This window comes from Paramormyrops kingsleyae, chromosome 3, assembly GCF_048594095.1.
Source record: "Paramormyrops kingsleyae isolate MSU_618 chromosome 3, PKINGS_0.4, whole genome shotgun sequence".
Taxonomy (NCBI): domain Eukaryota; kingdom Metazoa; phylum Chordata; class Actinopteri; order Osteoglossiformes; family Mormyridae; genus Paramormyrops; species Paramormyrops kingsleyae.
In genome coordinates, this window is record NC_132799.1 from 31,170,795 (window position 1) to 31,187,169 (window position 16,375).

A 16,375-nucleotide genomic window follows, 5' to 3' on the forward strand; every position below is an offset into this window, starting at 1 on the left:
ATCAGCGACGAGGGTCCTAAAACCACAGAGCAGGAAAGTTTTTCTGGATCATTAGCTTCCGATTTCTGTTTTTTGCTTAAAAGGAATTAAGCCTTCAGATGTACGAATCTTGTGTGAATGACAAAAATAATCTGTGGGCCAAGATGGTTTTGATACTTACGAAAATGCGTGTCCAACATCACATTTAATTTGGTCTGGATAAAAGCCAGAATGTACCAGAGGTATGCAAGTGATTGTTACTGCGGACAAGTGAAGGCCACAGCCTTACAGAGAGCAGCACGACACCGTCAGGCGGGTTAGAGAAAACCGGCCTGCGTCTCCAGAAGGCCCTCACCATAGTTGGTCATGTCCATGGTGTCTTTTTACCTTGAATTCTGGAAAATAAAATGACGTTCCATTTCCTTCATAAATTGATTTGAAGGAAATTAAGTGACTTCAGCCAAGAATCAAATCAAAACAAAACAATACAATACAAAAAAACAATACAAAGTCGTATGTAAACTCAAGAGGACCTAAAATAATTTCAGTTCAGAGTGTTCGCTTCTGAAAGTGAAGCAAATCTTTTGCTTCAGTAAGTTCTTTAGTTTGAGAATAGTCTTAACCTTGGGCTTCCTTAGTAACAACTTTTGCATGCTACTACTGCTTCAGTTGGAAGTTCAAGGGGTCATGCACAGTCTGAGCTTGGGCTGGACGACAAAATGATGATGTTTGTTATCCCGATATAATTTCCCTCGATGTCAATATAACAAATGCTCAATAAATGTTTGATATAACTTAAGACCTTATGGGTCGCTTGTGACACGTTTTGCATCACATGCAAATGAGGTCACTTTCTCTGTGACTGCTTGTCAAGACTGGCAATGGAGCACGAGCGCAGACATAAACATAAAAACACAAACGTAAGATTTGTTGAACCAACAATAGAATGCAATAGGCATTCTAACAGGCAGGTAGACGACAGACATAACTATCAAAACAACCGGTTGACTCATCGGGGAAAGTAAGTCCAAAGCATCAGTAAGGGTAATCCAGCAAAATCCAAAACGAAAGTCCACAGTAATGTTCGGTCTGAGAGAAATCCACACAGTAATAATCCACAGAGAATTCTGAAGCACTGGGAGGAATGCAACCCCTGGCATTTTGCTAGCATTGGCTAATCTTTAAAACACTTATCTTACTCAAGGTTGTGCAGAAATGGGAATAATTCTGAGTCAGTTTCACTTCAGTTTAGTTTTGATTGAAATTGTACCTATATTTATGTCGTTTTGTAAGAATGTCGTCATTAAGCTGCATGACATACAAGGAGTAAATCACTTGTCTGCTGTGTAACCCCAGTTGGCTATGAGTTTGTTTAACATGGGTGGCTAGATCCATATAATAATATAGAATCCATTCAGTTTTACAAGTGAACAGCTGTTGTCCTTCACAGTTATTTGGATGTGCAATTACACAGCGTTTTCCTCCAGTGAGGTTCATGAAGTTTATTCCATAAGGTTGTTTAAAAGTTTGGTATCAAATCCAAATCTTTTAATAGATCCCACAATTCCAATGGTCACCTTTATCTATAAGTATCAATTACTGAAATAAATACCCATTTCCCATTTTACTGTCGCTACAAGTATGTTGAATTAACCTCTGCAACCTTCTCACTAACCAACATGGTGGGTGTGCAACCTCGTTACACCTCAACATTGACAGAACATAAATGACACCAATGAAGAGCAGCATTAACCTCGGGATAATTAACCCTAAGACTAAATAGACCTAGCAGAAAGGATTAAGTGGTGTATAAATATGAACGTTAATGTCAACATGCTAATGTACAATAAATTTATGTCATAATTCAATGACATCTTGCCTGCCATCCTGCTTGTGACGTCTCTCCTGCCTGCCGACCCGCCTGTGACGTCTCTCCTGCCTGCCAACCCGCCTGTGACGTCTCTCCTGCCTGCAGCTCCGCCTGCGACGTCTCTCCTGCCTGCCGACCCGCCTGTGACGTCTCTCCTGCCTGCCGTCCCGCCTGTGACGTCTCTCCTGCCTGCCGACCCGCCTGTGATGTCTCTCCTGCCTGCAGCTCTGCCTGCGACGTCTCTCCTGCCTGCCGACCCGCCTGCGACGTCTCTCCTGCCTGCCGTCCCGCCTGTGACGTCTCTCCTGTCTGCCGTCCCGCCTGTGACGTCTCTCCTGCCTGCCAACCCGCCTGCCTGCCGTCCCACCTGTGACGTCTCTCCTGCCTGCCGTCCCGCCTGTGACGTCTCTCCTGTCTGCCGTCCCGCCTGTGACGTCTCTCCTGCCTGCCAACCCGCCTGCCTGCCGTCCCACCTGTGACGTCTCTCCTGCCTGCCGACCTGCCTGCCTGCCGTCCCACCTGTGACGTCTCTCCTGCCTGTCGTCCCGCCTGTGATGTCTCTCCTGCCTGCCGTCCCGCCTGTGACGTCTCTCCTGCCTGCCGACCCGCCTGCCTGCCGTCCCACCTGTGACGTCTCTCCTGCCTGCCGACCCGCCTGTGACGTCTCTCCTGCCTGCAGCTCCGCCTGCGACGTCTCTCCTCCGACCCGCCTGTGACGTCTCTCCTGCCTGCAGCTCCGCCTGCGACGTCTCTCCTGCCTGCCGACCCGCCTGTGACGTCTCTCCTGCCTGCCGTCCCGCCTGTGACGTCTCTCCTGCCTGCCGTCCCGCCTGTGACGTCTCTCCTGCCTGCCAACCCGCCTGCCTGCCGTCCCACCTGTGACGTCTCTCCTGCCTGCCGTCCCGCCTGTGACGTCTCTCCTGCCTGTCGACCCGCCTGCCTGCCGTCCCACCTGTGACGTCTCTCCTGCCTGCCGACCCGCCTGTGACGTCTCTCCTGCCTGCCGTCCCGCCTGTGACGTCTCTCCTGCCTGCCGTCCTGGCTGCGTGTCTCCTGCCTTCCCTGCTGCCAATGATTCTGCATTCACAGCTGGGCCTAACAAATTGGAGCGTATAAATCAGTACTTCCTCTGCTACCCCAAAGTGGATGGGCTCCCCTTTGAGTCTGGTTCCTTCTAAGGTTTCTTCGTACTATGGAGTTTTCCCTTGGCACTGTTACCTCTGGCTTGCTTTCTGGGGGCTTTGGGGAGGAATAATGTGAAGCGCTTTCCTATTTGAATTGACCTAAATTGAATTGAATTGAATTTTGAAGTGAAGTGAATTTAAGTGAAGTGAATGGACAAAATGGCCAGCAAAAACTACATAAAAATCACTTTAATAAGTCCATGTGATAGTACGGTGCATCAAATCTATTGCTTTAATAAATAAATCTGTATTCTCATTCATTACTTACATACAATATAGTCACCTATAATCTAGCCAGGCAATTTAACAAAAGTTAGTATATCTGTCCTATGACCCATGTAGGTTTTAAACTGCTTTTCCAGAATAAAGCCTGGTGATACGGGGCGTGATGAGGGGGTATAACCCGAGCAGGATGCCAGGCCACTGCAGGGCAGTGACACACAAGAACACAAGAGCCCTGGAGGCGTGGTGTCCATCCATCCATCCATTTTCTGTACCATCATGAGGGACCTGAGTCTATCCCGGAAGTTATGGGATGGGATGCCAGCCCTTCTCAGTGTAACACAACACCCAGCTGTACAAATGGGTAAGGTTGTGAACCATGCTGGATGCACTGCATTAAAGTATCACTACGCAACCAGTACAAGCACAATAATAATACTAAGTAGTAATAATAATAGTAATAATAATACTAATAGTAGTATTTAACAGAAGCAATAACAGGACTGAGATATTGTGGTCATATCTGAAATAGTTCACTTGCTCACTCAATGTTACCTGTATAGGAAAATCTACGTAGCTCAGTATATAGAGAATTAACGCAGGACATGTATGGATATGATTAAGATATGGATGTCTAGGCCTGTCATTTAAAATTGTTTCATTTTTTTATTATAAATAAATTAAACTTGAAATGTCAATTCACTCTTTACAGAAATTGCTATTTTAGTTGTGTTATTTTTCAAATTTTATAAAAATGTACCACATTAAGTATAACGATTTCCCTACTTGCACCATCCTGTTTGAATTATGGGTTGTCAGTTGACAACAGGTGTCACTGGCGTGTTGCATTATGGTATACAAGGAGCATGTTAGCATATACCAGGGATCTTCAAATTTGGACCTTGTTTTCAGGTCTCCCAGGTAGTAAGTTTAATAATTAGTGATTCTGATTGGCCAGAGGCTTCACGTCCAGCTGATGGGCAAAGGAAGGCTGGATAATCACAAGTGCTCGAACCTTGATGACTGTGATTTGAATAGCCATGGTGCACACTGTCTGTACACTACAGTTTTCAGTGCATTGTGGGCACTATACAGTGAGTCAGTTTTGCCGCTGAGAATTTGAATAGCACTACAAAATGGCAGATATACTATAGGGTGCACTTTTTTTGGTAACAGGGAGCAATTCCGAATACAGTCAGATTCAATGCGTGCTGTGGATAAGACCTGAGCAGAGACAATTTCAGGACTCGCGCAAGCTCCAGGGCTGGCTAAGATCTCTCCTTCCCAGTCGGCCCCACAGCTAATCCCTCCGTCCTGGCCGGCCGTCAGTGGCAACTTATGTTTGAGCCTGAAGTTCCTGGTAAAGAAACCTCTAGAGGAATTCAGTTTGGCAGACGATATTGTGTTAAATCAACATACGGCTCCACAATAGCTTCACATTATGTTCCTGCTTCTGCAAAAGTGACCTCCAGGTTATTCGAACGCAAAGTACAGCATTTCTGTCAAACCTACAACAGAAGTAACTTTTTGCTTCATATGGGAGGCGAGATCAGCACTGAGTTCACATATACATGCAGCCCCTGGGTTTACAACTCGTACTTATGAACGGACGGCCATAAAGCCTATCATATTAAATATTCGGGTTAAAGATTAATAATGCATGCACAACTTTGTGATGTTCCTGAAAACATTGTGTGGCTTCAGTGGTTTGTAGGCTCAAGGTACAGTGCAGTACAGTACAGTGCAGTACAGGACAGTGCAGTACAGTACAGTACAGTACAGTGCAGTACAGTACAGTACAGTACAGTGCAGTATGTAGTTACTTGTATTATTACTGCACAATAATGAACAACAGTAATTATTATTATTATTATTATTATTAATAAAAAAAAATAAAAAAAATAATAATAGGATGTCCTGTGTTGTTATTTTTCCAGCTTACCTACAAGTTCGACTTAAAGACAGACTTATGGAACAGATCTCATTCATCACCTGGGAATAGCTTATGGAGTTTATGTCCATGCTCTTCACCTTGCTAAACTTTATCATCATGCTACAAGCAAGTCACATGACCTGCAGATATTTTCAGAGACACTGCACTCTGGGTCTCCTCAGCCACTCATCTCACAGCAGGACCACATCAACCAATGGGCACCGACTTCCTGGTTAACACTGCGCAGTGAACGCCCGCTAACATCACGGCCCTGTTCCCTGTGCCGGTGGGTTTTAATGGGCTCTGGTGTGGGGAGGTACAGTGGTGGGGCAGCTGGCCCTTGGAGGAGATATTAACTTCCTGCTTCAAATCAATTAGAAAGTCCTTATTAACAATAAGCAAGGGGAAGTCTCTGGCAAGCAGATGCTTCCACTCATTGGCTCATCAGCGAAGGACAGAAGAGAGCACAAGGCCTCCCTTCCCTTGCAGTCAGGCCCACTGCCCATAATTCTTGGGCCTGGGACAGAATTACTCCAACCTAGGGTGACCACCTGCTCCATGTCAGGGGGACACTAAGGTAGGACAGGTTTATAAATTGCCATTTCAATTAGAAAGACCTGGATTTCAGTTTAGCACTGAGTTCTTGCCTTGTGCTGATTGGTCAGTCTCCTATAATCATGTATGTATCACTAATGTCCCCCCTGACACAGAATAGGTAGCCACCCTACTCCAACCGGGTCCACGTGACACGCAACTCCTCCCACCAAGGCTGTGTCCGGGTCTCAGACCCATGACAACCTCCCCAGTTGTCCCCCTGAGACGGCACACCTGCTTATAGTCACTGGGCCACTTGGTGAATGAACAAGGGTGTCACTGTGCCACCATGCTGACTGATCTGCCAAGCAAAGACGTCTCAGCAAGACATGGCATGGTACAGGTATGTCCAGGCATGATTGTCATGCTCTTTTGATGACTCTACAGCACAAAAGACTCGGTGCACACGATTGTGTGTATGACAGTATAATTACACATTAAAAGGAAACGGCCAGTTATGCTCTGGGTCTTTCTCCAAAGTAAAGGGTTCTTTTTAATGGCAGACATTGTTCTAGGGGTGATACAGGTCTGGGCAACGCTAAACGCTTTCGACTGAGGACTAAGGCATTATGTCGTACTTTAGCCGATGTTTACTCGGGGTTTACTTCACAGCATGCTGAAGCAAAACAAAATCCTGCACAGCTCTTAGGAGACATTTTGGGCCACTTTTAAGAAAAGAAGATAAATGACAAAAGAGTTTTTATCATTCTTGGAGGGAAAACATAGCCGAAGAGGCGGAGCGAGAGGAAGGCATCCAGAGAATGAAGGCAGCTGGTGGAATTACCATAAGAGGAAATGGGTGTCTTTTCCGTCTCTATTACATATAACCTGTCAGAGTGTTTCCATTTCATTTTGCAGAGTGAAGCAGGTCCTGGACAGGCGAGCATTGCGAGAGAAAGCCCACTGAAATCACCTTCATTTGCTGCATCTCCGCAGAGGCTAAACAGCACTAAACTAGACTTCCGTGTGCACGTCTCAGACAAGCATCCTAACCACATTACACCTCTCCCCTGTTACGGACCAGCCCCCCACAGCACGCACAGCAAAACCTGCCATGTTTCAAAACTTTAATTTGACCATATATTAAAAGAAAAAAAAAAATCCCAACAGACGCTTGAGCGTTTTGCCCAAAAATAAGCAGCTATAGTTAGCTCTTAAAGCCGTACTGTCATTTTTCAGGGTGGCCTGTCATCGGTAAACTATGTTAAAGAAAAGCCTGTCTAGAGAAATTAAATGGTCCCTCCTCTGTAAAGCATATAAGCTCTGTAGTCTTGAGGATTTCGAACTCTTTCATTCAAGGACTTCATGACCTAGGCGAACAAACAAAGAAATAATTAAATCTAGGTGGACAAACTCATTAATGTCATAAATTATAGCTGTGGCAGTGATGCATTGTGGTCTAGCAGACAGGAGATAAAGGGACACTCAAGGATTAGAGCGTGATGTTCAGGCTGTACACAGTAAGGATGGAGATCACACCTTTCTATTCGGAAGCTTAAACTAACAGAGGTGGCAAAACACCTGGCTTTATTAAAAGAGAGGATGCATGTCAGTATGGATCTAGTTTAAACTGCAGCCTCAGAGTCATGTTTCTGTGTTTTCAGACACTGAGTACAAGAATTTAAAATGATTTTCCAATGGCATGGAATGAAAATGACTAAAACAGCCCACATAGGGTTGGAAAGCATCACTCACACATGGCCAAATGCCACATTTTTGCCCCAGAGCTGGAAATCAGCTACACAAAAAGAAAAACATAAAGTCTTTCGGCATGAAATTTACCCCCCCCAGAGGCATGTTTAATGTATACACACACAATGTGGCATTACAGTGGATTTTATTATGCTACTGTAAACACTGATTGCACATAACACGCTTCTGGATATGAAAAAATGAAAAGCATTATGTCACTTTTTGATCAATAGGTTGCAAGATGTGGTGTGAGATTATGACAAAAAAGGGAACATCAGTGTGAATGTGCCAAGCCTGTGGGAAGCCTGTAGCAAGCGCCAGGTAAAAGCTTCCCCTGGAACCATGGACGACCACAAAGGTTCCTATGCCCATTACTGTACGGCTGTGTTCGCATTAGAGTTTTTAAAACGATACTCCACACGAATGGTTTCATGAGAGGGGGAAATGTTGAATGATTTTCAATAGGAAAATTTACACAATTCATTACGACTCATTACACCAACATTGATTTATTTAGAAGAAAAACATGGCCCCTTGGAAGCTCCCCTCCTTCATGGTTTCTCAGAAGGTCTCTTGGGTCGTCTCAAAGAAAACATACATGCACTGCGTGGCCAGATGCCAGTCATATCAACAGCGGCTGCCCGGTAGAATGGGAGGCTCTCTGGGCATCTAAAATCCCAGGGGAAATGTACATCCTACAGTTTCTCACAAGCTCATAGCAATAAATATCGCGTGCATAAATGACACTTGGCTATTTATCTCAAAACCGGCTCCTGGGAGACTGTCACCTCTTAATTCATGTAAGGACGAGGTCTCACAACATCTAGAGGTTGTTTGGGGTATTTTTCTATCGATACCTAAACCTATTAGAGAATTATAGATTTGTATCAAGTTAAAGGAATAACCACCTTTAAAAACTGCATACATCTACAGCTCTTTTAATATTTGAAGAAATTACTTTACACCAACGTATTACTATATATTATCAGAAATATACAGGGGTCTTTTTAATAACACCTGTGTAGACCATGCATGAAAATGCTTACATTAAGGAGCATGACCTGTCAAGACCTGATTCAATTCATGATTTTATTTAATTGCTTGGCAGGAGATTACAGTTTTCACACACTGGTGAAATGCAGAGGCCCTCCAGAGACTTGAAAATAAACTACTACGTCGCCTGGTGCCGTAGCATGCACAGGAATTCCGAGAGAAAATTTTCTTGATGGTAAACAGAGAATAAAATACCATGTGTGTCTGGACGGAGAAGTTTTATTTGTTTTGGACCGGCGATCGCGATGCGAAAGTTATGGGTGGCTTCCAGTCTTTGCGTGTGCTGTTCCTCGGCTGTACTTAGCAGAATGACCGACTCGCATTAAGGCCAGAAAAAAAGAGAAGACATCTGGTATTCCGTTCAAACCCGGAGTGTTCTAGGCGGGAGGGATGCACGATGCATCGCAGCTGGAGGGACCCTCGCTGGAGGATGACGAGCTACTGCAAGGCTTCAAATGAGCGTTTCTATCCCAACTCTGACTGAGACACGGCCTTATTGAACCTACCTGAAAAAAATACGAAAATAAATAGATATACGGCATGCTGTTTCTGAGAGATTAAAAGAATAGGTGAATATCAGCAGGCAGGGAGCACCTAGTTGCTCAGAGAGATAATGACAACATCAGTGTTATTGTCTGCCACTCCGACCCCTCTGACACAGCCCTCCTGCCACCCAATCCCTTTGACCACCCCTACTGGGCACCATAATCCCTCTGACCACCCCTACTGTCTACCCTGACCCCTGTGACCACCCCTCCCGGGCACCCTGATGCTCCTGACCACCCTCCTACCCGGCGCCCTGATCCTATTGCCACCTCCCATCTGGCCTCCCCCCCCCCCCCCACCATATTTATCAGCATAAACCCAGTAGCGGCGCACAGGCTTCTCAATCCTCTAACCTCCAGAATCTTTCTGCACTGTCACCGATCTGCCTGTGATCCAGATGTCTCTCATCCGACACAAACCGTATGGCGGCATCGTACATTATGAGTTTAAGGGCATCGCAGATCACTCCTAAATGTTAACTGCAACCCACCGAACATTCTACTGTTAATCACTTCTAGATATTTGAACCTCCTAATAATGAGGTAATGTGCTGAACTGGACAATTATTGGCACGAGAAATAGGCTCCGCCTACACTTTGGAGAAACCAAAAGAAAGTTAAGGACACACTTAATATCTCCAGGATCAGCAATACAGTGTCTATCATTGTCAATTAGCAACTGGCTATTTGAAAAAACTGCATGTGCAAATACTCTATACACTACGGGTAAAAGGATAGATACACTAGGCACAGATGAGACTTGAGGAGTTTATGGCTTGTGATTATATTATTCAAATATAATATCCAGACCAAGATAAGTGGTTATAAGATGGATGAATGCTTTAAAGTTTGCACAAAGTTTTTGAATAAGATGTTGGACTTGCTGTTGTTTACATACCCTAACAGGCCGTTTTAAGGGTCCCTAACGGATGACTCAGGCCTTCCTCCTCGTCTCCTGCTGTTGCTTCAGCACCATACGCTTGGAGTTTGTACCTATGCCAGAATCAGTTGGATCAGATCCCTGACATTGACAGTCCACGTTCCACGTGTTCATGGAAAAAGTAGCACATGTTATTTTTTTTATATATTTTTTTTTTCTGCAGAAAGCCTGTGGGAAAGAATTTGTGTGCTATTTCCAGTTTTGTCATTGCTTGTCCTAAATGCCTCTTATGATTGCCTCTCTATTGCCTTCACAGCTTTCCAATATGTGGCCCCAGTGCATATACTTTCACTGAGAGTGACTCTGTGTCTGCACGCGAATTACGGCTAATATTCAATCGTTCGCAGCAAATCGGCTTTCGGTTATATACCGCCGGTGGACCAAACGGACTGGACATGGCCACTTCCCCAGGAGGACCAGATTAGCAGATTAACACAAGCTGAAAGCAGAACTACATCTAAATCTTCTGCCTCTGGTGGGTCCTGGTGGCTCTAGGGATCATGCAATGTTTGGGCAGCGTGGAATCTCTGCGGCCAGGGATCAAAAACTGTGATTTGCTCAAATGCTGCGGATTACTTGCTTTTAATGACTGCAGAGTCTGAATTTAAAGAGGCAGAGGGTGTGTTGGAAATTGCATACTTATACAGTATGTACTGAATCGCTCCAGAAGCCTACTGTTCGACCGTAAAGGTAATATATACTGCATGTGTGCATGAGAACAGCAGGCATGCTGTCAACTTACGTAACTTGGTATTTTTTTTCTACCGAAATTTGTATAGAGACAGCACTTCCTACATCAATTTCTGAGCAAGCGACGTTTTTCCTCTCTGGTTACAGCTCCAGTGGCCTTGTGGGATAGCATTACGTCCATCCGTTGTGCACATTAAAATTTTACAATATTTGGTGGGAGTGGGGGGGGGTTGGCAGTCAGGATGATTCCAGGGGCCTCTGAGTGACAGGGGCCCTAAATATTTTGGTGAAAAATTGGTCTGAGGTGGGGGGGGCAAAATAGTATGCTTTCCTGGGGCCGAAAACCTCTAGTGGTGCCCCTTTTTGCCTAGCGTCTCATCTATACTGGGAATTCGGACATATTTTTTACTTGCCATACTATATTTTTGCTTACTACATAGCAAACAAGTATGCAATTTTGGATGCTCTCTGGGTCTCTGGGTTGTGTCCCACCTGGAAGTTATTCATGTACTTTATGGTGGAGTGAAAGGAGTCCACCTACAGTACAGCCGGGTTTCTACAACACGGCCAGTAGATGGGAGTCTGAATTGAGCAAATTCATTAATACAAGAAGACAGCTGAAAAACTAATATGTTCTAATATGGAAGAGTATCAGTTCTCTAGCTATGTGATAAATGTCAGGACGATATAAGAAAGAAATTGAATGGATGGATGGGCAGATATTTACTGGCAAGGAGGAGGATAATGATTGATATAACTGAAGTTAATTAATGGTTGTAAGGCTGTGAAAAGGCGTACCTATTATCAGGAAATACAGAACTTTTCAAAGGAAGAGCACCAGGTGGTTGCCAATAAAAATTCAGAAGAGATTTACTGGGCATACTGGTTGCTCTTATGGAATCCAGAGTAAAAGAGAAACCGGCATTTATTTGTGAAATTCCACAGAACTTTTTTTCAACTCAAACACATGCTAATTCCCAGAAAAGCAGGAGAGCAGGAAAAAACCCCAGACCCACCACGCTAATGTGTTCTTCCCCAGCACAATCCTTCCATACGTCCACTTTCAAGATTCTCATTTAATTCTTCACAAAAAAAAACACTAAGCCAATTAGCTGATAACCACAAAATTCTGTTTCCGTTTTTAAAAATATGCGCTCATCTTATTGATGAAATCCACTCTAGTGATTTAATAAAAAGGTCACTTGCACAAATCCTATATGTTCCACCTCAGTGATTTTGAATATAATAGGAGACCCTGTAGATTTATATGCAAGTAAACATGGAGGTGTGTTATTGCACAGGCTTTGAATTAAATATGACAGAAATGAGCCCAGTGCTTCTCCTAGGAAACGGACATCCCATTGCCTTGATGAATTTGCTAGATGCGCTATAACAAGCTGAAGCCCAGAGCCTGCATCTTAGCTGCTCTCCCTCTACGTCCCTCTCACTCTCTCCATTAAGGGACCCATGTGAATGTCGTCTTCTGTGCTCACTGATGACATGTACAATTTAGTGATATACCTCCACATCCTTGATGGCTGTTGAATAGGATACTGATTGCTGGCCGTCTTCCCTGAGATTCTAAACCTGGGTGGCCAATCTTATCCACAAAGGGACAGTGTGCATGTAGGCTTTTGGGATAACCTTTAGGTCAGCTGTTCAAATCCAGGTGTGAGGACTCTTCAGCCAATCAGTCCTCTAATTAGTGACCTAATTAGGGAGTTGCAGCGAAAACCCACATACACTGCGGCACTTTCTGGATAAGATCGGCCACCTCTGTTTTAAATGATGGTCAGTATCAAAACGATGTGGATATCCTACGTCGCTGTGATGAATGTCCTTTGAAGCAGTCTGTATATTTTTGGTTTATAACTATCTGATTGATCTCAGCTGTTTCTTGGGGGGGGGGGCTTTAAGAAGCTGGCAGCATTAACGAGTTAAGAGTCATGATCTTCCATTCCTCTCCAAGGAGGACATCTTGAGCGCAATGGCCTGCGCCTCCTCTCAGACCCCCTTAACCTCAGCCCGATGACATTGGTCCAGTCAGTGAAGAGTCCCAAGAACAGAAGATGCCCTGATAAATAATTTGCACCCTTCAGCCCTTTTCTGAAAAGCACCGGGCGAGTAAGTACATCTCTCGTTTTATATTTAATAGGGGTGGCTCATCGGGGAGGGCGGAGGCAGTCAGCAGAAGCTGCAGAGGCTCGTTTCGGATGGCAGAGCTGTCAAAGCTCTTCAAGGTTCTGCTGGTGTCTCTAGTGATTCTGGTGTCTCAACTCAAAACCTTGTCTGACTGACTGATGGGTACCAGGAGGTCGGTGGTAGGGGGGGCGGGGGAGGTGGCTCAGAGATCCTGAGAGGAATCAGCCAATGAACTGCTGCAGTTGGATTTTGGACCGAGAGGAGGGGGTGAAGGAAAATGTATGGGTGGCGTATGGTGCGTAAAGACTGAGAGCAGCATTTTGCTATATTGCTTGAAGAGGCTCTTTGATGGATGTGAGTGAGTCATGATAGTTAGCTTAATGCTCATAGTACTTTGAATGTCTGTGTTTCTATTCCGACTAAGACAACAAAAATCTGACAGCTTTAAAATGACATTCATAAACATTTCCTGAAGGCTACTCAGCTGTAGACACTGATTAGGTTCATCTCATGCACACTGGGCCACTAGGAGCATCTGGATTTGACGGTTCAGAGTAAAGTCTCTGGCCCGAATTACATAAATGGGGGGTTGCCAGAATTTAGAATGCACTGGGGGAAGGAAAACCAAACACTCCGCCCTGTTCCTGCTAATAAAAAGCATTAAAATCTTTAAGTTAAATAAGCCAACCACAAAGCCTCGTCCCAAACAGCAGTGTTAAGCGTTATAATGAGACGTTTGAGAGCAGTGTTTAATTTTACAAGTACTAGGTAGTAAAAGCCTGAAGCTGATTACATCCAGAAAGTGGAAAGATCCTGGATTCTTCATGCACCCTTTAAATGCCATTCCACGAGTCCCCCTATCCACATGCTTGCAGCGTTTCAAAATGAGCCTCTCAGATGCCACGGGTACAAGTTCTGCAGCATGCAGGACGATGCATTGTGTTCACGGAAGGTTCAAAGCCAAGGGGGGGTGGGGGTGGGTACAGAGCTTATTACGCAGACTGGCCCCAAAACCATGATTCTGCAGCTCTTGTGGTGGGGGGCGACGTAATCGAGAAGGGATGAAGGCAAAGGCATGAAGAAGCCAAACACTGGGCTTTCTGTGGTGTTCCCCACAGGTCAGGGACACAGAAGGGCAGCCCAATCTCCCATCGAAATTATCAGCGAACACCAAAGCGTGTAACACGCAAACACACAATGCACCGGCCTACCTGGAATTCTCACAGTGCTGCACGTCTTTATAATGCAAACTGCAGGTGCCCCAATGGATCACCGTCACAATGAGCCATCCACTGATCTATAAACAGTGGATGGGGCTCGTTCTGGAACTCTCCACACGGCCAACTGCTGGCATGCCAGGCAAAATCCAGGTGAGGGGAAAAAAAGGATGGGGGGTGGAAAAAAAGCAAAAAACTGTTAGAGAGAGAGAAAGGGAGGGAAAGAGGTACGCCGGTGACTCGGCAGGACAATGAGGTGCGTCTCAGCCTGTCAGCCTGTTTGTTGACTGGAACTGCACACATCAGTGGTCATCCATTGAGGTCTAATGCACTAGGCGGCCCCGTCTCAGAGAGTCTAATGCAAATAACGTAAGCAATACCAGCGGGGGCTCCTGGGATACAGCCCCCCTCTTGTTCAGACCTGGGCTTGTGTAAGGAGAGGAGGGGTCGCAGGCGGGAGAACACTATCCCATACTGCTCACCGACAACGAAGTGTGTGTGTGTGTGTGTGTGTGTGTTGTGCGGGGGGGGGGGGGCGAGAAAAAGTGAGCCTTGTACGATTAGCTGCCGAGAACCCAGGGGATGCTTGTGTATTGCAGCATAATTAAGAAATAAACAAAATCAAGGTTATCTGAGGAGACGCGTACTTAAAAAAATCACTTGGATCCAAAGTTTATTTAATTTTGTTGTTAATTACGACAGGAAACGGGTCATTTTTGGTGCCAGAACACTGCTAAAAATATATTTACAGGGCCAGTCTGGGGTGTATTTACTTATGATTATTTATATTCATTGGTTGTATTGAAACAATTGAAAATCAGGATGAAACCGTACTGTGTAACGTACAACGGGAGGTCTGGTGCTTGGAATAACAAGGGTCTGTTAGTAATAACATGGTCAGGTTGTAGGTAGGTGTGTACGAGAAGGAAATTGTCCTGGAGATTGGAGTTATCACAGACAAAAACCTCCTGTCAGAACCCAAAAGACTGGAGGTCAAAGGTCAACATGAACACATGACTGCAATATTTAACCACACGATGGATTCCAGTTGCAGTTTTGGATTCCACTGCGATTTGGGTTTTAACCTCCACGCATTCTGACCACTGCCTCAGCTGCATGCCAGTACATGAAATCATACACAACATAACGGAACAAAACTGGTAAATAACACACCAGTCCAGCAGGACCAGTGGCAAGCAGCTCACTATACATAGACCTAAAGTGTGAATATAACACAAGAGAAAAGGGGCATATGAGAGACAACATTCACTGGACCACATCTTTAACTGACGACAGCTAGCAGTTCTGCACCTAGTATTTCAATATGATTTCATCCCGAGTCTGTCCACATCTGAGGCGTTCATCCATCATTCTTTGTGAAAACTCAAAGGTGTTGCCCTTTTGTCCACATACTGTGACTCATCTCTTCCCTCGGGAGTTGCTGATAGTGCCACTGTTTGCACTCGCGCTCACCACATCTAAAGTATTACTTACCAGGTTTTTCTTTATTTTAAAAAAAAAAAAAAACACGCCATCTCAAATGACGTATGTGAAAAATGTCGTTTCGTGCCTTTAAATGGTTTCGCCATTTATCTAGTTTTTAAGTGTTTTGACGGGGCATTGCATTTCAGCCTACTCTTTAAAAATATTATCCTACAAGTAGAATATGTGAGTTTTCTATCTTTTTGTCTCAGAAAAATGAAAATGGCCCCCGCAGTTGAAACTGGTTCCCATCATTCAGAGTTTCATAACTTGACGAGGGTTGGCTTGTGAACCTGAACCGTTGACCCATGGGCTCTAAATAAAGACATAGACTTTCAAATTTATTTAAAGTTTCAAAACAAAATGGATGTCAGATAGAGGCAGACACGCATGAAAAGTGAAGCGTTTTCCAGCATGTGGGCCTCATCCAGCCGTGAGACCTTTGTGCCACCTTAAGACTCTCCCACAGACCAGCCAAAACATCGCATTCACAAGCAGCAGACGTTCGTTTGCCCACCGTCACGCCACAGAAGGCTGCTGACTCGGCACATTCAAAGCACTGCACATTCATTTGGGTTTTAAAACCAGAATAAACCTGCGGTCTGCTAAAATTCTCCAGAACTCTCACTTATTTTACCACCCGTGCCCAAGTGACGTGCGATTTGCTGGAAGCAGAGATGTTCCCCGGCCATTAGACCCTCGTGTGCAGAAGAGAAAATACTCCAAATCTCATTCGCGCATTTTGACAACTTCAGGGCAAACCGCGAATGCAAATCAGCTCATGTGATTCACAAACTATACAGAACATACAAACTTAAATTTGCTGTTTCGT

General features: G+C 44.8%; 1 protein-coding gene across 1 annotated transcript in view; it reads left to right on the top strand.

Annotated features, from left to right (window-relative positions):
• Positions 1–12,721: 12,721 nt before the first annotated feature.
• Positions 12,722–16,375, top strand: part of ntf3 (neurotrophin 3) — a 31,072-nt gene continuing 27,418 nt past the window's right edge. The window contains exon 1 of the mRNA XM_023841344.2: positions 12,722–12,826. The gene's annotated coding sequence lies outside the window, so the exon portion shown is untranslated. The remainder of the gene's footprint in view (positions 12,827–16,375) is intronic.